The sequence below is a fragment of the Tachypleus tridentatus genome, chromosome 10, assembly GCF_004210375.1.
Source record: "Tachypleus tridentatus isolate NWPU-2018 chromosome 10, ASM421037v1, whole genome shotgun sequence".
NCBI classification, from domain to species: domain Eukaryota; kingdom Metazoa; phylum Arthropoda; class Merostomata; order Xiphosura; family Limulidae; genus Tachypleus; species Tachypleus tridentatus.
This window is the reverse complement of record NC_134834.1, coordinates 74,730,796-74,758,031: the sequence shown is the minus strand read 5'-3', so window position 1 is coordinate 74,758,031 and position 27,236 is coordinate 74,730,796.

Below are 27,236 nucleotides of genomic sequence, written 5' to 3'. Positions count from 1 at the left end.
TCTATCATATTGCCATATTATAATGCTAGTATGGGTATTAGATTCCAACTACGGACACAGCTCTCTTCTTCACTTTATAACTTTGCAAGTAAAAAAATCAGTCATATTTTACTAATATAATTCATTTTTAACTAAGGCAAAATATTTGATCAGTTTTTAATAATAAACAATTATTGTGATTAATATAAACTAATAAAACAAAAATAAAAGACTACTGGTAGTTTACAAAGAAGTTCTGTTTCTGTTCATATAATATAAACTGTGGTAATGATCACTGGAAACTCACGAAGTTTTGAAATCATGTTATATACCAAAGAAATGTTCCTAATTCATCGTGAAATTGAGACACCAACTTATACATTTTAAACTAATATAATAGCCTTAAAAGCGTCTACCATATTAATCACTGTAAGAACTACAAACATCTATTCATCTTTCTGTGTCTACACTTGTAAAATGTCATTAAAGACAGTTCAAGAGTTAAGAGGTTGTTATTGTAACTATGTTATTGAGATTAATTTTTATTTAATCAAATTCCGTTTGAAAGAAACACAAGGAAAGAGAAGAAAAACTAGGAAGCCTAACAGGTAGACACGTTAATTTTATAACTGCTAGTCAGTGTGTGTGTATTTTTCGTATAGCAAAGCCACAAAGGGCTATCTGCTCAGCCCACCAAGGGAAATCGAACCCCTGATTTTAGCGTTGTAAATCCGGAGACATACCGCTGTATTAGCGGGGGGCAACTGCTAGTCAGACAGTTCATCATTACATTAACAAATGATTGCCAGTAAAGTTGAATTAAAAAGTATTTTAGCTCATACTTTATTGAACCTGGTAGTAAGCACAGATTAATAGTAGAGTAATTATCTATAGAGATCATAAGATGGTTTACGAATATTTATACTTATTTGTTCGTTTGTGTTTGTTTTCTTATAGCAAAGCCATGCCAGGCTATCTGCTGAGTCCACCGAGGGGAAACAAACCCCTAATTTTAGCATTGTAAATCCGTAGGTTTACCACTGTACCAGGAGGGACATTATTTGTTCGTTTCCCTACAAACAACCTGTTGATTACAACTAGAAACCTTTGCTCTGTCTGTTTTTAAACAAAATAACGGATTCGATCAATCAAAAATCATCATATTCAACCCGATTTTTCCAATCTTTATAACTTTTGATATTTTGCTTTCAGTATAAAAGCTCCGTGGTTATACCAATAATACATTTTTCTTTGGGACTTAACTGTTTGAAATATGGCAAGTAATAAAGTTTGCTTTCATCTGATTTGTGGTAAACATTGAAATCAAAATTATAATATACAGCTCAAAATCTGTAGTGGATCACTTTTCAAAACAAATATAGTAAATAATAGATGACGAGCAATCAGTTAATTGTGCTATACTTTACTTGTTTCATTTATGTTTTTAAAAAGAAACATTACAATGTGTTCACTTTTCACCGACCTACCTTTAATAATTTAAAATAGAACTTTTTAGGTAGATGGAAATATTTTCTAAGTTTATGAGATAATAACACATAAAATAAATCTTAGTCGTACTTATTATGGTTCCCGAGAACGTTGACTACTGTCTGACATTGTTCACTTATCCTCCTAATGAGAACGTTGACTATTGTCTGACATTGTTCACTCATCCTCCTAATGAGAACGTTGACTACTGTCTGACAATGTTCACTCATCCTCCTAATGAGAACGTTGACTACTGTCTGACATTGTTCACTCATCCTCCTAATGAGAACGTTGACTACTGTCTGACAATGTTCACTCATCCTCCTAATGAGAACGTTGACTACTGTCTGACATTGTTCACTCATCCTCCTAATGAGAAAGTTGACTACTGTCTGACATTGTTCACTCATCCTCCTAATGAGAACGTTGACTAATGTCTGACAATGTTCACTCATCCTCCTAAAGAAAACGTTGACTACTGTCTGACATTGTTCACTCATCCTCCTAATGAGAACGTTGACTACTGTCTAACATTGTTCACTCATACTCCTAATGAGAACGTTGACTACTGTCTGACATTGTTCACTTATCCTCCTAATGAGCCCCAATCGACCTCATTCCTCCCGAGGGGTATCTCTTAATTCATGGATAGCTGTGAGCTGTCCAAACAGCACTCAGAAGAGAGTTTCAAATTGAATCTAAGTTTGGTGAATGAGCACGCGACATTGCTCAACACAAGCACGATGGGGACATCATTGTCATCCAAACAGACTCAATCGATGCCAAAATCACCAATATGTAAAAACCTTGTATGAATGTTGTCCCTTATTTGTGCTGTTTTACAAAACCATACTAGGTCATTTTTATCATTGCAACTGATATTACTACTCCAGACTAGGATGGACCAACAGCTACAATAACTTTCTTCGACTAAATTAGCACCATGATAGATTTTTCCAACGTCCAAACTTTGGAATGATGGTGTTTGAAATCGAGACAAAAACTAGAATTACTTATGAAGACCATTGATGTCCAGTCTTGGATAGTACAAACCAGTAAGTTTTAAATCTAATCTTAATTGATTACAGAAGCAATAGCTCCAGCTGCGTTTCGAAGGTCACAATAAAACTTCCACAGATTGAAAACGATCGTGTTAAGCTTGTATGATATGGTAATGTTTTTGCCCTATATGTCTTGCGTTTTCGAGACACCTACATAGAACGTCCCTAGATATTCATGATTTTATGTCGTTCCAAACAACATAAAAACAACATCTTGGCTGGCGTTAAGGCAGCAGCAGCACAACGTTGAAACTCCTCAAATCTAAATGTTTACTTACGTGTGTCATAATGACACAAGATGTGACTGTTCAAATAAAATAAAAAATAAACAAGACAGTGTTAATCACTCCATTTTACGAGGAAAGAGTCTGTAATTTATATGTGTAATAATTAGTGATAAACGATCGCAGTGCAAGCTATTTACTCACCATACTTTTGATACAAAATATTAACATAAAGTCTATGAATCTAGTTTCAATATCTTTATGCTTTATCTTCGGTCCTATATAATTATATACGTTCATATACGAAATAACGTGTATTTTACACTACTACACACTCGTCACTTATACTAGGACCTATTGTTTTACATACTGCTGTAGGTTTAAGAAGATAAAAAATTTGTATTGGTTATTTTATAACACTGAAAAGCATTGTTCCTTAGATCTGAGGAGCATTATATTTCGATGCTGTTAACAGTGATAGTTAAAATAGATATATTCTACTTCTTTACATCTTTATTTCATTTCCTCCTGTTTGAACATTTTACAAAATCTGTTTTTCATTTACCATTAAATTTCTTTTCTCAGTGGCTCAGTGGTAAATTCGAGGGCTCACGTCGCTTTGAAACAGGATTTTCGACATTCGTGGCGGGCACAGCACAGTTTGGCCGTCGTATAGCTTTGCCTCAGCAAGAAACAATCCTTGTTTGTAGTAATTGTTTGTAATTAGGTAAATCTAATTATCATATTTTTGTTTGTTTTATGGAATAAAAATATTATCAAAAATAACCTAATATTTTAACCTGAGTAATTATTGTTACTTTTCTTTTATTTTGCGATATTTATTCATATCAGATATCTTATTTACCGATTTGGTGAAAACAAAATTCTGTTCTAGTGTAAATACCTCTGAAAAGTGGAATAGTAGAAAATAATTCAGAGTTTTTATTAAAAAGAATGTCTCAATTTCCTGAGAATGATGAGTAGTTGATTCAAACGTACATTGACGCCACGTCATGACCAGATGGTTAAGACGCTCGGATCGTAACCTGAGGGTCGCGGGTTCAAATCCCCGTCGCACCAAACATGTTCACCCTTTCAGTGTGGCGGTCAATCCCATTATTCGTTGGTAAAGAGTAGACCAAGAGTTGGCGGTATGTGGTGATGACTAGAGCTGCCTTCCCTCTAGTCTTGCGAGGGCTATCGCAAATAGCCCTCGTGTATCTTTACGCGAAATTCAAAACAAACAAACAATCAAACGTACATTGACAGAGGAAGAGTTCGGGAATGTGAAGGTATAGGAAATCAATCGCTAATGGCGTAAAATGAGATTTCGTGACCTTATCCAAGACAGATTTATTGAGGTGATTCCAGATCAACTTGAAGGCCATTTTCTTCGATACCTCCTAACATTTTAGACTTTCAAACTGACCTGTTTATGCACCTGATCGGTTTTTGTTTTTCTGTGGCACAACTATGTGTACATGAAAAATGTACTTTAATGCATGTGACTGTTAACATTCAAGAAATATTTGGGTTATTTTTGGCCACAACACCTCATTCTGTTCTACTGACCATTTTCCTATATGTTTCCGTTTCTAAGTTACTTGCCAGTCAATGAACTTCTAGATCACCCTATAAGTACTGTCTTTCGAATCCTAGGATATTTTAAAGTACATAATCATAATCATTTGAGAAAAACTTCTACTGTTGTAAGAATTGTAATCCATCCATACTGAAACTGCTGGGAGACTTAGCCTGTAAGTAGAGTTTTACTGGTGTTACCTGGGGCTTAACCTATGAAAACTGTTCTTGCGAGTGACTTAACCTGTAAATACAGAAACTGTCTACTGACCTAAAAGACTCATTTCACGAGCACAGAAACATCTGTTGGTTTGGAGAGACTTGATCTGTAAATACGGAAACTGTCTACTGACCTGAAAGACTTATTTCACGAGCACATAAACATCTGTTGGTTTCGAGAGAATTGACCTGTAAATACGAAAACTGTCTGCTACTGAGACATAATCCTGAACACAGAAACATTTATTGCTAGAACTAAGCCAGTAAACACCATAAGTGATGTAAGAAGTGGTACAGCATCGTAGCTCCATCTTCAATATTTTTGAGTTTTTGTATCATATAAACTCAATCGTAATGAACTTAAAATAGTAGATATTCTGTAAAGAACTACAAGAACAATGGAAACCAAACAGTTTCCATTACGAAAACAGATGTAAAAAAGCTTATATTCGATAGATATAAATTAAGCTTAGCTGTTGTTTAATGGAAAACACAATAAGTCTTAAAAGCAGTTGCTACGTATAACAGAAGGCTTGGTTTGTTTTGTTTTGAATTTCGCGCAAAACTACTCCAGGACTATCTGCGCTAGTCTTCCCTAAGTTAACAGCGAAAGAGTAGATAGGTGGCAGCTATTCAGCATCACCCACCGTAAACTTTTGGGATACTCTTTTACTAACGAATAATGGGATTGATCATCACGTTATAACGTTCACATGGCTGAAAGGGCGAACGTGTTTGGTGATAGGGATTGGAACCCACGACTCGCAGATAAAAAGAAGACAAGTATTGATACACCATGTGCAGCTGTACTTCAAAATAGGGAGAAAAAAAAACAATTCTAGAATTTTTATTTTCACCTGTTTTGTTGTTAGAGCAATAAAAAATAATCTTTCTAATATTAATTACCGCAGTAAACCATATCGTGAAATTTCTTTCTTTCGTCACTGCTTTCTCGAATACAGTTTATTTTGTCTTTATGGTCCACTTGCATTCAACAAACTAATGCTATGTCAGGTCCCTTGGTCCTTGTCTGTTTAAATTTATTTATTTGCAAAAGGCTCATCATACTGGTCCGGAACGGTGATATTTAAGTAGTTGAGTTCAAGCACTGATTACCAAGCCTGTGGTTTATCCGATATATCGAACTTAGGTAAACCCTAGTGATAAACACAAAATGATAATGAAGTGAACGGCAAAACCCTCGGAGATTTTGTACTGGTACTTAGTAATAATTCCACCAAATTGATGAGCATGATGCGATCATTTGGTGAGTAAACTGTTGCAGTGAATTTCATTATAAATTAAATATCGATGAAGAAACTTCCGCACCTAAAAATAGAGCCGCCGTTTTATAATCATAGTAGTTTTGAAGTTTTTATTTCCTCAGTTTTCTTGCTGTTCTGAGAATTGTTTATATTCTTTCATTCAAAAATTTAATAGTCATCTATAAGCCTGAATTGCTCTCCACTGATTGTTTTACGTGTATTTCATATACACACCCTAAAATAACTTTATCCATAAGAAAATTTCAATATTCGGTGTTGTAATAAAAGTTGTAGAGCCAAAATATCTGAATAAAAATATTAAACCATAATTATTCTTATGGAATCTACTAGTACAATACGTTAATGATGTACTAATGCTGGAATATATAAATATTGACTTGTCACATTTCACAGATTAGTGTATTTCGGAAACTATATTTCCGAGCTGACACTAGCACTGGTTTACAGTTTTAATTATGCATTTTTATTATGTGCTATGTTACTGTGACAAAATAACTGTTTTTAAAAAACGTACGCATAAGACAGAGGGTATATCTTTGTTTTCACCTATTGGCTTTAATGTAATGTCATGGATATATTGTGCAAACAAAGAATTAATAACGCTTCGTGAAAAAAATTCATAATTATTACTTTGTACCAAGTTTGATGACTTATTGTTTCTACTAAACACACATTATTTATTCTGTTTACGAATTTCGCACACAGAATCACATACAAAAGTTCTTTGGTTTTTCAAGTCAGTTTTATAAACGAAATTATAAATTATCAACTAAGAGATAAACTTACTATTTCAGAATATGGCCTACCTACTTTGTAATCTGTATATTATTTATCATATATATTTCAAACAGACTACCTGAGGTACCTGTTAAGAAAACAAGCCCTGTATAGAGAACAATATGTTTCTTTACCTTCTTTATTCTCAGCGGATAGCCTGATGTGGCTTTGCTGTAAGAAAACACTCACACTTTCTTTATTTGTTTTTATTAAATACTTAATGACCTCATTAGATGTTAATTGCATACCTAGCTTATGGAAGGAAAACACTGTCATTTATTTAACCGACTAAGTACTTGTGTCTTTAAATTCAAAGCCAAAAGTTTATAAAAATTGATTTGTTTGCTTGTTTGAAGTTAAGCACACAGCTACGCAATGGACTATCTGCGTTCTGCCCACCACAAGTATTGAAACTCGGTTTCTAGCGTTTTAAGTCCGGAGGCATATCGCTGTGCCACTGGGGATGGAGGGGCATAAAAATGTACCTATTTCAAGACGATTTTATTCCCCCTTTTGGCAAAAAACTCCCAAATCAAAATAACCCATGTATGCCACCGGACAGTTTCTAGTTACCATACAAAAACATACAGTAAGCAAGCTTGCTAACTGTGGGTGATGGATATTAACTCACACACATAAAGGATCTCTTTTATAATAAGATATCCTTGTGATCATAGCATCTCTGATTCTATTCAAAGTCTTGAAATAATCTTCATTTAAGTGAATTGAGAAAAACACATATATTATCATTATCTGAGGGGCTATACATTTAGGCTTATGAAAAAATATTATGATAAACACACTCAAAGTCTACTAGTAAACGGCCTTTATAGCAGACTGAGTTACTCACCTAGAATAACAGAAATACCTAAAAATTGTCATTGTTTACTTTGTTATTACTAGTGGTGATAAAAGACGTTTTAATATTCTCTTTAATTTGTTTAGGTATAAACTTGTTGTACTGGTTTAAAGTGAATAAAAAGTATGTTGAACATCTTTTATGAGAGTCGTTAGCATTCATGTTCAGGCTTTGCTAAATAGAACTTATGATTGTCAGTGTGTCTATGTCAAAATGTAGTTTCTCTAGGAGAAGTGGTCTTTAGTTGTAATAATTGTAAACACGGATTTTCTTTATACGAATACCATGAATGTTCTAATAATTAATAGAATTAATGCATATACATATATAAACAACATAAACTCCAATTTAAAAATATATATCAAAATACATCAGTAAAATTTTAAATAGCCATAAATAACCTTTAACACTAGTATTCAAATTTAATTTCAGCTAAAATTACCTCAGAATAAGTTAAAGTAAAATCAAAAGACAGAAACGCAATAACTCAGGGGTAGGTACTCTAAACGTAAGCTTTCTTTCCTCATCGTTAAATTAGAAATGTATAAAAAGTACTAGGCCTGAAAATTAAATCATTTTTAGTAAAGATATGTATCTACAGCGTAGATTACAAGATAATAGGAACGTGTAATGTAATATTTCTGACAAGGTTATACTATTCATATAAAATGGCGTCACTTTTATCAGTTTATTGTTAAGGAAATCAGCCATATTGTCTGAGCCAAATACATTTGTTATTTAATTTGTGCTGATTAGTGGACATATTTTTTATATTATTTCCTCTACTTAATTTTTATTCATCAACTTCCAAAACAAACTTTCCCATATAGGGGTTTCTCATGCTTCCAAACTTTCCCATATAGGGGTTTCTCATGCTTCCAAACTTTCCCATATGGTAGTTCCTCGTGTTTCAGTAATAAGCTTGCTGACTTTTTAAGATAAAACTCATGATTCGATCCATACAGTGGGCACAGCACAGATAGATAATTATACGTATATGCACTTAAAAATCACGTGACAACTCGCAGGTAAAACTGAACTGGGATTGCTATAGTTATCTTCTACATCAAAGTTACTTATACAATACTGGATTATATAACCGCTATCTTCAACGACTGATTTTCTTCCTGACATTGGATTCAAACTGTTGTCATTATCTTCAGCGACAAAGTTTTCTGCTTACTATAGGTTTAATTTGTTATTATTTACTTCCACAGTAAAGTTTCCTGTTGATACTGAATTAGAACTGTTACCATTATCTTCAACGACAAAGTTTATGTTGATATTGGAAGACAACTGTTACCATTTACTTCCACAGCAAAGTTTCCTGTTGATACTGAATTAAAACTGTTACCATTATTTTCAACGATAGCTTCCTTTATTATACTTCGTTAACGCTACTATCATTGTCTTCCACAATTACATTTCCTACATGCAGCGAGACTTATTAAAACTAACTTCTACGTACTTAAATCAAAACTTAAACAAACACAGTCATGAGTTTAACTATTTAAACACAAATTTTCTTGTTTCAGTAACTGCTTGTAATCGTAATTAAAGATATTATTAGTTCTACTTCCATGCAGTAAAATCTCACGAGGCTCAGCCAGCTCAGAAGAGTTTTAGATTAGCTCTAAATCCGTATTTTATAATAAAAAAACAATAAAAATTAAATATATGTATATATATATATATATTAAACATGCTATAAAAACTTTTGTTGAAAGTTCAATTACAGAAAATAACATTTGGCTGTGAGAAATATGAAACTATCGATTTCTTTCATGTACTATCATAGATACTTTCATGTACTATCATGTACGTTCCTAGAATAATTTAACGTCTTTACACGCTTTATATAATCTTCCTTAATATTATTTAGTGTCCAATGACGGCCAATTGAAACTGTTCAAAAATATGAGTTTTCAGTAGTCATATAGTTCAGATAAATTACTACAGCACGTGTTACTACATAATAATAGAACCGGGTAGTAAAATATGCATAGCAAAGCAAAACATAAAGTTTATAAAGATACAAATTAATCAATAAATAACACATTAAATGTAATTAAAATGTAACCAAATTATATATAATAACAATAAAATATGTATACCACATGTACCAAGATCTTTGTTTAACACAACTAACCCGACTTCAACTAACTTTTATCATTCTATATCACATACAGAATGGGTAAGAGGAAATAACAAACAGATTGCTGAAACAAAGTTTCCTTTACGATAATGGGTTAAGAATTTATTCTATTTTTGTTTAGAAACACATAAGTGATAGTCACAGAAAATATATTTTACTTTCCTAAAAACAAGGAATATGCACGTGTATCTTAATGCAATCATAATTTGTAGAGTTCGTGACCTTAGGATTTTCAAACTTCGTTTTGTCTGAATTCTTCAGCCTTGAATACTTAATCACTTGAAGGCCAATAAAAGAATAAACCCATAATTCTATGTCGTTAAGGGTTATTATGTCTTTCACTTAACGATGTATTTTTATTTGAAAATGGTCGCAACGGTGATTGAAACGTTGTGTGTTTTTAAAATATTCTTCCTCAATGCAAAAGATGCAGCTTGTAATAAATTAAATGTTTTTTTTTAGTTGAAAGTGTGAGGTCTGGCAACTTTTATGATGTTTACTTTCGAATATTTGCGCACAGCTATTCAAGGGCTATCTGCGCTAGCTTTCCCTAATTTCGAACTGACAGACCACGGAGGAGATACTAGTGAACAACACCGTTATTTGGTTATTCTTGTCTAACTGAATAGTGGGATCTCAAGTTCACCCTTATAAAGCACTAATAGCTTCAAAATACGAAACACGATTTATTTTTGGTAGCCATGGGACACAATTACTGGACCAACAAATCCATTGTCTAACACGCTAATCAGTGGGTCACACTCTGCCCCTTTCTTGATCTGAACTAGGACTCGAATTTGTGAAAATACGAAGTGAACCTTCTCGTTGTATAGTTATACCATCTGTTAAAACCTGATTAAAACCCATCGTAACTTAATTCTACCAAAGATTATACCATTCTAAGTCTTAAGAAAACAGAATAGTTTCATTAATACTAATAATACTAAATCATAATCGTAAAAATTGACAGTTGTAAAGTAATATCACTTTATTTTTTCATCACTTAATTAAAGAAATAATATATTAAACATAATACCAGTGAAATGGCTCAGTAAGGAATATGAGCGTTTGGTTAATATACTTACGAAATATTACGATATTTTGTTATTCATTACGCCTATAAGCCTAGCAAACTCCGTTAGAATTCTGTACGCTCTTTAGATATAAAATAGCCCCCTAGTGGCACCAGCGGTATGTCTGCGAACTCGCACCGCTAAAAACCTGGTTTCGATACTCTGTGGTGGGCAGAGCGCAGATAGCTCATTATATAGCGTTGTGCTTAATTCTAAATAAACAAACAAATAATATAATAATAATAATATGTTAGTTCGTTTGGTTAGTCTAGAAATCTCGTTTCTCACTAGAAAAATTATGAAGTTCAAAGCTTTGAAATCGCTATTACTTCAGAGTTAATATATTCAATATTCATGTATGAAAGAGGTTTGATACTGAGACTTTTATTAATTACAACTTATATAAGCTGTTTGCTCGCGCTCTGCATTTATATGTCCAGTACAGTAAAAGTTGGTATTAATTATTAATTAAAGTGGTTTATTATCATTCTACTACCATAGTGAACTAGGTTCAGTTACTATGTAGGTCGATCTCATATTTTATAGAACATTTAGGTTTAATTAATTCATAGGATAATTAGCATTTTACACTTGAATCATCTTCCATTACCCCGCAGAACTAATTTGCAAGTTATGAACTGCTGAGAAATAAATATAATAATTGCAAGTAGTTTCTGAACTTTAAGGCATTTTTTTTTTACTTTTCGTCAGCTTTTAATGGAATAAAGCTATTTTTTTTATCCTAGTGTCTCATATTTTAAAGGTTTATGACATAGTTAGAAACAAGAACTTTATGCACACAAACAAAGGGCAAACGTACGAGGCAACGCAGGGCAAAAAGATAAAACTATAAATAGGGGCGTGGTCAGCTTTCTCCCACTAAAAATTTTTAGTCGTAGCACACTGATTTTTTTGGCCCCATAAAGGTACTCGTGCAGCACGTGGCATTAAACGTCACTTTTGTTTGACGTCAATTTCATACGTTCTGCTGTTCACAGTAACTTCAACCTTGATTCAAGGCACTAAAGCGATAAAATTTTAATGGCTGCCAAAATCGAATCGGTCATCCTGTTAAAAATTTATTTAAACTCTATCTTACATGTGAGTGTCTCTACCTCATTTCATAAAAATTAGCTTAGGAATTTCCTCATGAAAACTTGTGACACAGACAGACGTACAATTCTGTCTTATATCTAATAAACTTGTTTTTGAATACTTCTTTACGTATTTCAGTTAAATTAGGACATTTCATATGAATAATATAAGCATAATCTTATGTTTCTATTTTGTAAAACACCTAAATGTATACTGAAGTCAATTAATTAATGAAAATGCTAGTACTATATATAATTAAGATCAGTAGCCATCATATGACGACTTTTAATCTCATTAAAATTAAACATATGTTTCAAATCTGCCTTATTTGAAATGGATCCTGCTATACTACCTTGTGTAATGATATATAAAATCAATATAAGTAGCAAATGGGAATAATCAGTTTGCTCAGAGCATAGATGTTTGTAAGCGTAGTCAGAGAATTTCTTTTTTTTTTTTGCTTTCTGGACTGATAACCCACATGAGTAAGTGTGAAAAGGATTGGAGTGCCTGTTTTAGACTGTCTATCTAAGAGGAAACCGATAGCTGTACAATAGGAGTCTAAGCGACCAAAAGTCCCACATCCCTGTCTTTACCTGACTGTTGATAAAAAATACGGATCACCGGTTTAATCCGTCTCTTGCTAAAACGGTTGTGATCCAAGCAATTTGCGTCTTAATCGCTACTATGTTTCTCGTATCCTAGCCGGTCTGTAAACCTTTGGATATGAACGAAAGGTCTTATCGGCACTGGTTACATTACATTTAAAAGTTCTTATAATTATTGTTCTACTCTACTCCGGTTAATGCTCTGGTCCACTCCATGACTAATTAGAATAATTTTCTAGTTTGCCAGTTTTTGATCAAAATAAATAATATAACATTAAATTATAAAATATAATACAGTTAAAACATAGTTGCGCTAATTCTTATAAGAAATAATTTAAACAAATGTTTGTAAAAATTACATTTCCCTAACTAAATCCAGTTCACACTAAAACCATTTATCTTCAAGTAGTTTGCTAATATAAATATTTATCAACCACTTATACATCTATCGTATTCCAAGATGCCTTTATAAGCATGATACTGGGTGAAAGGCCTCGTCGACACTATATATAGTGTAAATAGCGTAGTTGGTATGTTATTACACACTATTCTTTACTTTCACTCAGAAGTTCTTATACTATCTATAGAACGGCAAAAATAATTCATTGAACAGAAGTGACTTCTAATAATATATAACGTCTTATGCTGAAGACGTATAACCATTAAATTTGTATTTTGTGTGGCATTTCGTGCAGTAAGGCCAATAATAAGACCCTCATACCTTAAGCGTCACACGTCGTTACTGACAATCGTACTTGCTAGAAATTATTGATGTTATCGTAACGTAATGTCTCAAAAACACGAAATTATAGATCACGTTTTTTCGGCTTAAAGCGTTATATACTAGAATAATTAATATTTAAAACTAACTGATTTAATGAGCGTATCTAACAAGGCCCAATGAATTACGTACCCAGATGAGTTCAGTAGTGAGAAAACCCCCGTCGAGAGCGACCTACAAAACACTGTGCGGGCGGCAAGGATCTTACTGTGTTGTTCCTACTAGAAACTCAAATAGGACCAATAAAGAAAGATTTCTTTTAAATTAATATTAGTCTTATTGTGAGATAATCTCATAAAAAACACTGTACGTTGCGTTATTGTTTATTTAACTGAAGGACCAATAATTCTTTCTTAATATGACTATATAATCTGACAAAGATGTACAGAATTTCGCGAAACGCTATATGAAGGCTATCTGCAATAGCCGTCCCTAAGACTAAAGGGAAGGCAGCTAGTCATCACCACCCACTGCCAACTCTTGGACTACTCTTTTACCAACGAATAATACGATTGATCGACACATTATAACGCCCCCACGGCTGAAATAGAGAGCATGTTAGGTGTGACAGGGATTAGAACCCGCGACTCTTAGATTACGAGTTGAGTGCCTTAACCACCTGACCATACCGAGCCAGTTCTATCTAAGCCTAGGGAGTAAATATACATGCCTGAGCCATAAAGAAATTGAAACACTTTACTTAAATTTGCTATTAAAATAAATAGCTCAGCCTTAGTATGTCGCTCTTTAATAAAGAGAAAAAAATAGCGCAGATAGCCCTTGAATAGCTTTGCGCGAAATTCATAACAAACCAGACCAAAGAAATAAATTATAAAAATTATTCCCAAAACTGATAATATAAATGAGTCTGGAAAAAGATTCGTTTTATAAGTTTCAGCTCATTGTATAAAAAAATAATAGAGAAAATTATTTATGTAAAAACGACTGGTATGACTCGAGAAAGCACCATGTAGAGGAGCGAACAACGTTTCGACCTTCTTCGGTCATCGTCAGGTTCACAAAGAAAGAAAGGGTTACTGACCGATAGCTGACCGTATGTTTGAAGGCGACTGTGTAATTGAATGTAGGAATATAGACGGCGTGCGTAGATATTAGATATATTTATTAATATAGATATAAAGGTGTTCCTTTGTATTGGCTTATTTTGGGCTTGAGTTGTTGTATAAGTAAGGCTTCTTTAATTTTGCGTTTGTTTATGTGTGTTTCTTTGTTTAGTATTTGGGTGTTTTCCATAGTTGCGTTGTGTTTATTTCATTTGTAGTGTTGGAAAACGTGTGAAAGTGCCTTTTTGTGTTCTTTGAATTTGGTTTCCATTTTTCTACTTGTTTCTCCAATATAGAAGTCGTTGCAGTTATCACATTGTATTTTATAATGTTGGTGTTGTGTTTGTCAGTATGGTTTTTACATAGTATAGGCCTAAATTTCGTGCCTAGTTTTTGAATAAATTTTGTATTAACTGGAATGTAATATCTTCTTACTAGTTTTTTTTCCAACTTAAGGTTTGCTTCAGCATTATCTGGTCTTTAAATTGAAAAACAAACATGTGTATTTGTAGAGGGGGTTCTTCTGACCGTCTATTCTCAGAGAAATTATTAAAAGTTAAGAATTAGTTTATCTCTCTGTATAAATGTAAATCTCACCATTGTTTTGTTTATTTACATAACATGATAAAGGATAAATAATTCGCCATTAATTTGATTATAGATATGACCAGAACGTGGATCAAACTGTCTGTAGCACCCAGAAGAGGGATATAAAACTCAACATCCATCCCACGTACCATTTTAGTAATCCTACTCTGAACCCTTTCCAACAATCCAATGTCTTTCCTGAGGTAAGGAGCCAAAGACTGACAAAATATATATCAGGATGGTTTTGTATAAGACAGAATAAACTATCCATAGCTGTATTTCAGGCAGCTTTCTACATGGCAGAAGTAAGTATTCATAGTTGTATTTCAGACAGCTTTCTACATGGCAGAAGTAAGTATTCATAACTGCATTTCAGGACAGTTTTTCACATGGTGGGAGAAAGGGTCTTCAGTCTTTCCTTATACCATACATTAAGCACATTGAATATTATTTCAAGGTAACTAAACACTTTTAACAGCATTTACAGGTAACTATTTGACTAATGATCGTAAAATACAAAATAAAATTTAAAAATTCAGGAATTGAGGAAACATTGGAAACTTATTTCCGTATGATATGCAGTTAACTTGATATGATATGCAGGTAACTTGGCTTGTTTATCAACAAATTACAGTCCAGCCTCTAAACGTTCATTCCTCACACCAAACACTGAACTGTTTACTAAAGCACCAAATAAAACATCACCCATTCACACTTCCTTATCTCGTGTAACACCTGCTCACTCCCACTAACTAACTTGGTTTACGACTACATATTTCTCCGGGCGTATTCTTATTAGATGTGTTTATCTCTTTCCCTCATTCAACGATTTATTGTTCTGTCTATAAATGTGATATTGTTTGGTATTATCCGTCGATTTATTTAATAATCTTTCTACATGCATCAGTGTAAGGCATTATTTATGTTCTGCCCATTTAGATATAAAAATAATAAATAGTTATGTGTGTCTAGCAACCGATACAGTCATTTAAAAACATAGTATTTAGTTTCGAAAATTAATCAGATTTTACATAAGAAACACTATAAAAACGATACCGTAAAAAGGTTTTTTAATGATATTATGATGAACACCTACATACAGTAGTATTTAGCTGTTGATATAATACATAGTATCTGTTTCCTCACATCAACACTCTAATTAATACATAATGTATAATTTTTCAGTCTCGTATAAAAAGAACCAAAAAAGTAAAAAACACAAGCTCTCTATGTCTGAGATTATTTAACCACACAGCAGTTATATTGTAAAACTTATTGTAAAACTACATTTAACGATACACTGAAAATCTTTTATAATGTCATTAACACATAACTAACTAGTGGATGCAGCGACATCAAGTGTTTACTGTTACTGTTTTAAACTCCTTATAAGAACTTACAAATTATCCATTTACAAACGGGCCTGGCATGGCCAAGCGCGTAAGGCGTGCGACTCGTAATCCGAGGGTCGCGGGTTCGCACCCGCGTCGCGCTAAACATGCTCGCCCTCCCAGCCGTGGGGTCGTATAATGTGACGGTGAATCCCACTATTCGTTGGTAAAAGAGTAGCCCAAGAGTTGGCGGTGGGTGGTGATGACTAGCTGCCTTCCCTCTAGTCTTACACTGCTAAATTAGGGACGGCTAGCACAGATAGCCCTCGAGTAGCTTTGTGCGAAATTCCAAAAAAAAAAAAAACTATTTACAAACGAGTGGCTCCGATAACTATGAATAATGAATTGTAGTCAGACTCAACCAAGAAATATCGTTCTATAATAATTGGGGCATCTACATACTCTAGGTTTCTCTCCAACATAGAAGCTATCTTAAAGGGAGGTGATATACATTGTGTTGTGTTTTGACGCCACATTTTACAAAGATGCAAAAAATATAAATTGATACATTAGGACGTTTTCATCGACATAGTAAATCGTACTGAACTACTCAACTCAAAGCTCGCCGTAAATCGGTCAACGACAAGGGAAACACGTCTAGATCTTCTGTGTATTATATTTCCCCTGTAATTCATTGTTAGAAGATTTCCAAGATCATTTTATTTAATATTAGCCTTCACTTTATTCCTCTCTTTATAGTAGTTATTTGTAGAAATCAAAATACCGTGAATAAGATAAGTAAGGAAATATAGAAATAATTAGATAATTCATTGACAAAGTCAGTGATAGAAGATAAATGCCTTCTTTTAAATGAAGGGAAATAGTGTTCATTTAGTCACTGTGATAGATCATATATGTAATTATAATTCATGTAAACACTGATAGAAAAAGATGAAGAGGGCACGCCTGTTGAATGAAAGAAAATAACTCAGGCAATGACGAATGATACGATGAGGACCGCGTTGCCCTGAAAGCACTTTGTCAAACACACTTGTAATTGCTCTAAATATATATATATGTGTACAAAACAACCCCACTTGCACCTGATAATCTAAGTTATAACTCCGTCGTACTAAGGAATGCAATTATGTGGTCTATTAGCTTCAGACAACGGGGTGTTTTTTTTAATATTCAAGTACTGATTTGTTGCACTTTTTATCGATTAGTCGTCCAGGTTAATATGCACGTGCTTATGTTACGTACAGCAGCATGCGTAAGTTATTAGTTTTAAATTCAAAATTTTATCCACATAGTCAGGGTAAGTATAAGATTGAAACTTTCATAACATTTTTCAAGAGATAGATATGAAATACATGATTCAAATGTTATCACGTGACTTAACATATGCACACGGAGAGAGAGATAGCCAAGGTCCTCGCCTTTAAGTTCTTCGATCATAAATGCATGTTGCTTGTCCTTACTTCATATTAGATTAATGTTTCTATGAAAATAATGAGGTGAAATAAAATTATGTTTATATGGTCTTATGAAACAGTTCATAATAATAGTTATAACATTTGCTATATAAAATATAATCATGTATAATGACCACTCTTATGCGAACTAGGAGAAAATACGCTTTCAGTTGATATTTGATTGGTTTAACTTGGAATAAATAACGCAATACCAGTTTACGATGTCGTGAACTAAAGCGTATTCTCATCTTTTGACGTCTCTGTTAAAGTACGGAAGTAGTGGATGTGTATCTGTGCGTAACGGTGTAGCTTGATTCTCCAGGAAACAACAATGTGCTCGGATCCCACTTCGTACAAATATGAATAATTCGACTTTCCAGTAGTTTAGTTTGTTACAAAAGACTGCGTGTTTTGGTAATTTCTCAAAGGAGCAACAGGGCACTCAATCCTACACCGTACAGGGATGAGTAATCCGTTGGTCTAGTGGTTTCCAATGTTATAAACACAGTATGAGTTGATCATCCACTGTTCTAAACGCGAGTGACGAAGAATTTAGATCTTGTACAACGACACACATTCGTGTTCTAGTTATATAATCAATCTATGCATCTGCGCACTTGTGTATGTGCTGCTGACTGTGATTATATATGTTACTAATATATCATTTCTGATGTATTTACTTATATGTAAGTTTTTTTTGACGAATTACCATGCGGTTAACTTTTAAGAAGTGGTATAAGATAGAGTACTTTAGCTACTAACCAATCGATATATAAGAATTCGATTTCTCCGTATATAACTTTTTACTACTTACCAAACAAATAGACATTATTATTAGCCAAAGGAAATTATATACAGTAAAGAACGAACCATTTAGAATATAAAACACTAATGAAGTAAGTTATGGGAATGGAACTTAAAAAAAGGAAATTATATGGAGTAAAGAACGAACCATTTAGAAAAAAAAACACCAAAGAGGTAAGTTAGGAAAATGGAACTTAAAAAAAGGAAATTGCGCGTTTATAATAAATTTTACCTTAATTTTCTAAGAAAAAGATACCACGTTTATTGCACTGCCATTTGTTGTAAGAAGTTGCGAAAGTTTTTGATGCGCCGCTTAAAAGCTCATTATTGAACCTTTCTTTTGGCTTGAAAGTTTTACTTTTACACTGATTTATTTAAGATATAACAGGCAACGTAGGTACGAATTATATTATTTCTATAGAATGCATGAGTCTCCAAAAATAGGTACGCCGATGGGTTAGCGGTAAATTTACGGACTATCAACTCTAAAATTCTGTGTTCGATTTTCTACATTGAACCCTAAAATATCACAACAGGGGTTTGAGCTGAAAACCAAAAAAATCTAATAATGGAAAAAAATATGCTGTTCGTCTTTTCGGAAGTTAAAAAAAAACACACAACCCAAGCTGAGAAGGCGAAGATAGACTTAAGTTCAATAGATTAGTACAAATGTAGTTTCAAACAAAATTCAGCGAATTGATAAGTCATTTGTCTCCAAAAAGAAATAAAATGAAAGGTAACCAGAATATTACAAAACAGGAAGAAGTCATAACTAGTTGCCTTGTTATGAATTTTATGATGTGTTGAAAAATAAGTAAAACATTGAGTTTCAGAAATAAACGACAAATTACTGTAAAATAGGAAACAAAAAATACTTGTAATTCTACACGTGTTCCTTAATGGCATTCATTTAGTTAAAACAAAAGTAGTTTGGAGTCTAATTCCTTGTAGTTAAACTAACGAATATTAAAGTTCAAAATAGAAACTGACTACTAAGTTATCGAGTTCCAATTATTCTAAAGTTCCTATTTCTTTCAGATAATTCGTTTTAAAAGAAAAAAAATTACAGAGTGAGCCATAATTTAGTACAGTTTGATCATTAACTATAATATGATAGTAACTGACTTTTTCACTTTTGTTGGCCCGGCATGGCCAAGCGTGTTAAGGCGTGCGACACGTAATCTGAGGGTCGCGGGTTCGCATCGCCGTCGCGCCAAACATGCTCGCCCTTTCAGCCGTGGCGGCGTTATAATGAGACAGTCAATCCCACTATTCGTTGGTAAAAGAGTAGCCCAAGAGTTGGCGGTGGGTGGTGATGACTAGCTGCCTTCCTTCTAGTCTTACACTGCTAAATTAGAGACGGCTAGCACAGATTAGTAGCTTTGTGCGAAATTCCAAAACAAACACTTTTGTTTTTTATTACGTCGAGCTGAGTAAACTTGAGTATAAAAAAAGGAAACAAAATGAGACATAAGATATGGTTTGTGTAGCTTGTACTTTTTCATTAGTACAACTAATGTAAAAAAAATATAGCAGTGCAGTAAAATAAATAATAGAAAGGTAACTCTAGCTAACCCTAGAGAGAAAGCGACCAAGATATGTTTAGCGAGAGATAAAATAGCTAAAATTGAAATAGCATGCGTCAAAAATGACTAATACAAGTTTGTTGTTTTGAATTTCGCACAACGCTAAACGAGGACTATCTGCGCAGCAGTCCCTAATTTACCAGTCTAAGACTTGAATAAAAGCAGTTAGTTATCACCATCTACCGCCAACTCTTGGGCTATTCTTTTGGTGTGACGGGGAACTAGTACAAGTAACCACGTGTAAAATAGAGATAATAATTTCACTTAAAATCTTCAAACCGACCAATTTTTAAACAAGTAATCATTCTCTGATTTATGGCTCGCCCCTGAAGAATAACGGTCCACCTTTCGAAAGTGCTAAGGGTACAAAGTATTGCATCTTTATGTTAAATAAGTTTCTTGAACCTACGTGTTTTTTCTAACATCACGAACATAGTCTGAGTTAGCTAAGAAGTATCAGTCTCGTTTGACGTATTGTTAAAGAACAGCAGGTTTGGAAGCTTAAAGATTTTCACACATAGTCAATGACCACTTTATTAGGTACATCTGCTCTTTAATGCAAATAGTCAAACAGCGAATCATGTGGCTACAACTCATGACCAGACTCGTTCAAGACGACATGAAAGCCACAAATACTCAAATAACAATTCTTTACAACAATGGTGTGCAGAGTGGCATCTCTGAACGCATAACGTGTCGAACCCTGAAGCGGATGGGCTACAGCAGCAGAAGACCACGCCGGGTTTCACTCCTGGACGACTGAATATTAGAAAAACATCTCCTGGTCTGACGAATCTCAATTTCTTCTGCGACATGTAGATGGTAGAGTTAGAATTTATCGTAAACTGTATGAATCCATTCTGCATTGTGTTAACGGTACAAGCTGCTGATGTTGGTGTAATGATGTGGGGAATGTTTTCTTGGCATATATTAGACTCCTTAATACCAATTGAACATTATTTGAATGCCACAGCGTACCTGTTGCTGACCACGTGCATCCCTTTACGGCCACAGTCTACCCTTTACCAATGGTTACTTTCGGCAGGATAACGCACCATGTCATAAAGCACGCACCATTTTAAGCTGGTTCTACAAACATGACAGTGTTTTCAGTGTATTGCAATTTTCTTCACAATCCCCAGGTCTCAATCCAACAGAGCACCAATGGGATGAGGTGAAACGGAAGGTTCTCACTATGACTGTGGGGCCGACAAATTTGCAATAACTGGGTGATGCCATCGAATCAGCATGGACCAAAATCCATAAGAAATGTTCATAGCACCTTGTCGAATTCATGCCGCAAAACATTCACGTTGTTCTGGAGGCAAAATAGGTCCCTCCCGGTACTAGATATGTAAACTTAATAAAGTGGCCACTGAGTGTGTATACAAAATTTATAGAAAAGTTGTCTCAATTTTCAAGCTCCCTCCGCAAGTACAGCGGTATGTCTCCGGATGTACAACGCTAAAATCAGGTGTTCGATTCCCCTCGGTGGGCTGCTGTGGCTTTACTGTAAGAAAAAAAACAAACAAACAAATTTAATACCATTTATTTTTGGAGTTTCAGTTACCTTTATTATAATAGCTTCAAAATTAAAAATTTACATATTTTTTTCTCATTGTTGTATTTATGATTCCGGTTTGTATTTTCTTTAATTAAAGACACGTTTTTGTCGAGAACTACAGGTGTACTTCTTTATAAAGATATTTCACATCAATAATATACTCTTCAAAAAAGGAAACGCAAAAGGTAAAATATGAGACAAATTGTTAACAAGTTTATTCCGGGTAGTTCTGTATGACATGTGTGAAACTTTGCACATTCACTACTGAACATACAAAGTCTGCAAAGGCGAAGTCCACGCTCACTAGGTGAAGTTTAACGTCACTCAACATCAATAACGAGTATGCCCCCCGTGAGCATCAATAACTGCTTGGTATCTCCTGCCCATGGAAGCGATGAGATGACGAATCACATCCTGTGGAATGGCTGTCCATTCAGCCTGCAAAGTTGCTGCAAGCTGAGGTAGAGTCTGCGGTTGAGGTTGTCGCCGTCGCAGACGTCGGTTCAACTCGTCCCAAAGATGTTCGATGGGGTTTAAATCTGGTGATCTGGAGGACCAGGGAAGAACGTTGATGTTGTAGTGTCTCAAGAAGACAGTGGTGAGTCGGGCTGTGTGAGGACGAGCGTTGTCATGTTGAAAAACGTTCACCATGATGGGTTGCATATGGGGCCTAAGAATCTCGTCGACGTATCGTTGAGCTGTAAGATTCCCTCGAATGTGCAACAGGTCTGTTCTGGCATTGTAGGTGATGGCAGCCCACATCATGACGCTTCCACCACCATATCTGTCAACATCCTGCGCACAATTTGCTGCAAAACGTTCACCTCGGCGACGGTAAACACGGGTCCTTCCATCCTGCCTACGAAGCATAAAACGTGATTCATCGCCGAACCAAACATGCCTCCATCGTCGATGAGGCCATACCCGATGTGCCCGAGACCATTGCATGCAGCCATGCTTGACGATGTTGCTGGGTGAGGATGACGCCTCTGAATGGCCGTTAAGGTCGGATTTCTGCATCTCGTAGACGGTTGCGTACGGTCTGATCGGAAATCCTACGCAGCCCTGGTATGGTTGAGGCAATAGACGTCGCAGTGGTGGTCCTATCCCGAAGGTGACGTAACCAAATGTTGCGATCTTGTGCGAGCGTGGTCACACGAGGTCTGCCAGATCGTGGACGGTCACGAGTTCATCCATGTTGGTGACGATTCTATAGCCTTGTGATGGTGCTTGGTCGGACATTCACAGCTCTGGCAACATCTGATTGAGATTCGCCTGCTTTCAAACGACCAATGGCGTTGTTGCGTTGCGCTTCAGTCAGTCTTGGCGTAACTGTATTGCGTGTCGGCGGCTTAACACTGAGCTATGGAAACCGAGAACCCGTCACTTTTATAGGGATTTTGCAGATGTTGCACTTGCAGAACATGCAGATCTCTCAAACAAATTTATTGGACACGCATTCGTTTTGGCGAAAAATCCGATGTTTTCCTCCGTTTTCAAAGTGCACAACTTTTATTGTCATTTTTGTCTGACAATCAGTGCCTTAACACGTGTAACATCACATACTCTGAGCTTGTAACGTTATTACATATATTTCTCTTTAAAATAACAAAAATATCCCTTTTGCGTTTTTTGTTTTGAAGAGTATATCTTGATAAGTACTTTTACAGCAAAAATAAAATTAAATTTCTAATAACTCTTTCGTTTTCTTTTCTTGTTTGTTTTCTTTTAATTTTGTTCAAAGCTACACGAGGGCTATCTGCGCTAGCCGTCCCTAATTTAGTAGTGTAAGACTACAGAGAAGACAGCTAATCATCATCATCCACCGCCAACTCTTGTGCTATTATTTAACAACTAATAGTGGGATTGACCTTCGCATTATAACGCCCCCACGGTTGACAGAGCGAGCATGTTTGGTGTAACAAGGATTCAAACCCGCGACATTCAGATTAGGAGTTAAGCGCCTTTGCCACCTGGTCATGCCAGATCGATAGTCATAAATTAGAAGGAAAACAGTTAATAAACAGCACCCACCGTCAGTTTTCTTATTCAATTGGCCAATCTACAACCTCACAGAGCAGAGTTCGTTTTAGCGGTTACAAGTCGTGAACTATAAACTTTCAACTTTAAAGTCCGAACACTTTATCCACTAGGCCACACAAGGTAAAAGTGCTTTAGGAAGGTGAGCTAACTTATGTTCATCATCTGAGTTAATGGATTTCTTGAATTGTGATCTGTTTCTTTTTACTATGGAAAAGGTGTAATATTTCCCTGTGTTTTGTTTTGAAACTGTAGAGCGCGCTCCCAAAGGGTCCGTAGTTTTTGCTTGGGGAGGTTGGAGGAAAAATAACTAAGGAAGAAACAGACGTTTAGAGACGAAATAAATTACCAAAACTATCCTTTTATTCACAAGTTTCTATTGTTGTTGGTGTTGTTTTGCTCTCACATTTACTAACTCCTTACAAACATTGTTTTGTTAAAAATTAATTATTAAAAACAGATAAAGAAAATGTTGAATTTTTTTTTCTGTTATCACTTGCTTAACTGTGAAGGAAGGTGCAATAAAAACTCTGTTTAGTTAGGGGTCGCCACTTTTTAAAGTTTAGAAAACTGTGCCCTGACGGGTAAACTTGTTTTCCATGTACGAAGAGCATCAGACACATATATTAAGATAGTTGGAAACTAATAATAGCTATATTGCTAAGAACCGTAAAAATCAGCTGTCGTTTGGTATTGTTTTTAAATACATTTATATATATGTGTCTCTAAGTCGTGGCCCGGCATGGCCAAGCGTGTAAGGCGCGCGACTCGTAATCTGAGGGTCGCGGGTTCGCGCCCGCGTCGTGCTAAACATGCTCGCCCTCCCAGCCGTGGGGACGTTATAATGTGACGGTCAATCCCACTTTTCGTTGGTAAAAGAGTAGCCCAAGAGTTGGCGGTGGGTGGTGATGACTAGCTGCCTTCCCTCTAGTCTTACACTGCTAAATTAGGGACGGCTAGCACAGATAGCCCTCCAGTAGCTTTGTGCGAAATTCCAAAACAAACAAACAAACAAAACTCTAAGTCGTATTTGTATATCACCTGAAACCTTTCGAGCAATGTGTTAGTTGTGGAACGTCAAAAGTGAATAAAGTCGTAGCCATGACTATTAATGCTAATTGTGGTAAACTGTATAACGGGTAAAGGGCCAGCATGACCAGGTGGTTAAAGCACTCGACTCGTAATCTAAGGGTCGTGAGTTCGAATCTCTGTCACATCAAACATGCTCGCTCTTTCAGCCTTGAGGGTGTTATAAGTGACGGTCAATTCCAATATTCGTTGGCAAAAGAGTAATCCAAGAGCTGGCGGTGGATGATGACCACTAGCTTTCTTCCCTCTAGTCTTTCATTACTAAATTAGGGGCGGCTAGCGCAGATAGCTCTCGTGTAGCATTGCGCGTAATTCAAAACAAACAATACAGCAGGTAGACTTGTGCTTCGCAAGCTGCTTCCATGACATAATTGTTCAATCTTCATATATCTCAAGCAACTCAAGAAACGAACGGGTTTCTATACAATTCCATACGATGTCATTCAGGTCAAGTCGCTAGACACATTTTTTGATTTGCGAGCTGTTGAACCCTTCAAATAAGTGTTACGAAACTGTCGTTCCTTCTACGCTAGATAGAATGTAAAAAATAACAGGGAGGAATGATTGAACTTCAGGCATGGCAGACTTAAGGTGAAGTCTTTTGCAATGGAAGTTACGCTGCAGAGCTATTGCCAAAATGCACGGTTGTCAGATACAGTATGACAGGACACGTCCACATGGACTGTAACTATACGGAGAGGAAAGACTCCAAAACTGTTAACGTAGTGATCCTCTACATTTTTTATTTCAATCCCCCAAACCAGTTGATATTAATTATTGGCTTGTTTATACCCTAAGGAACGTTTATTGTCCTTACATATTTTAAAAAATAAACATCTTGTCTGTTGTTGTAATTTTCAAACAAAGGTTTATGTATAAAATCTCTAATTTCATATTGTGAAATATAATTTAATTTGTAGCTGCAAACAAACTATATTTATATGATTAAATTTCCTTTACAATGAAATATTAAAATCTAAGGTTATTTTCAACGGCTTTGAGCTTCTATGGAAAACGCTTTGAAATATTTATTTATAAGTGAACATGTTATTGGGTTTATATGTGACGAATAAATATCGCTGAATTTATTGACACCATTGTATCTGTGTAACTTGTCAGAGGTACATGAGCTTTAATGAATCTCAAAATATATTTTTGTTATTAGGACAGAACATAAAAACGAAGTTGCCAGTGAGAGTTATGTGGAAAAAGTGTGTTTGTTTTTATAGCAAAGCCATATCAGGCTATTTGCTGAGTCCGCCGAGGGAAATCGAACTCCTGACTTTATCGTTGTAAATCCGTAAATTTACCGCTATCCCAGTGGAGAAGAGAAAAGAAAAATGAAAACCGGGAGTTGTATCAAATTCAATTTTGTGATTTTCATTCACGCTTTCTTCACTGAAAGCGTGTTTGGCCATATATGAAGTCATTACTTTTTGCGTTTTGATCAACTATTAATCAATTATAGTTATATGGCTTCGAAATAGTTCGTGCAACAATTGTTTTATCACCAGCTGTACAATTTAAAAATTAGACAAATAAACTGATGAGAAACTCTATCATCCGTGACAAATATTACAGGATAGTTACACAGCACCATCGACTTTTACTTCCAAAATACAGTGCCCATCTTCATAATATATCAATTCATTTTCTGAAATGTTTATTTAACTTGGAAAATATTACTGTTGTTTCAGCTTCACTTTTCCCTCTTCCCCCCCTGGGACAGCGGTAAATCTACGAATTTACAGCGCTAAAATCAGGGATTCGATTCCCCTCGGTGGACTCTGCAGATAGCCCGACGTGGTTTTGCTACAAGAAAACGCACGCACACACACACTTTCCCCACGTTGGGGATTCTTCGAGTTCAAGATTGTTTAAAATCAAGTACGTGATTTGCTGTTTAAAACTTGCAGTATCTCTACACGTCATATAACATTACTACACAGGGTAGACATCCACTACAGATGATGAGATAAAAATGAGATTCCTTTCACTATGGAGAACACTTTTAATTGTGACTTGTGACCTATCACCTTGACCCGTTCTTGTTATTTCGGGATAATATTCATTAAATTTACGTGTTTTATGATCATTCATTGTCTGATCGATGAAACACTCTTTTTAATCATGTTGTTAGGCACGCCTGAAATAATGACTTTTCACATGAAAAGAAATAAAAAAAACCTTTCCAGATTCTAACAATGTAAAACATAGTAATAATTCAGGTTTGTTGAGGTTATTTGCCAACAATGGGAAAATCATGATTAAAATGTAGTTTTTTTACGTCATTTTACAATTATTTTCAAACTAACTTCCTGCCCACACTTCATATAAACATGCACGTATACTTATCATGTGTTACGTTCTTTCTTGTCTTACCTCTGGAAGACGTTTTCAATAATCAGCTATTTTCTACGCCTCATAATTTCTGAGAAAAGTACAAGTCTGGACGTGGTTAGCGTATCGAGTTGTACTTTCAGCTGTAGGTACGTTATTAAAATGAAAA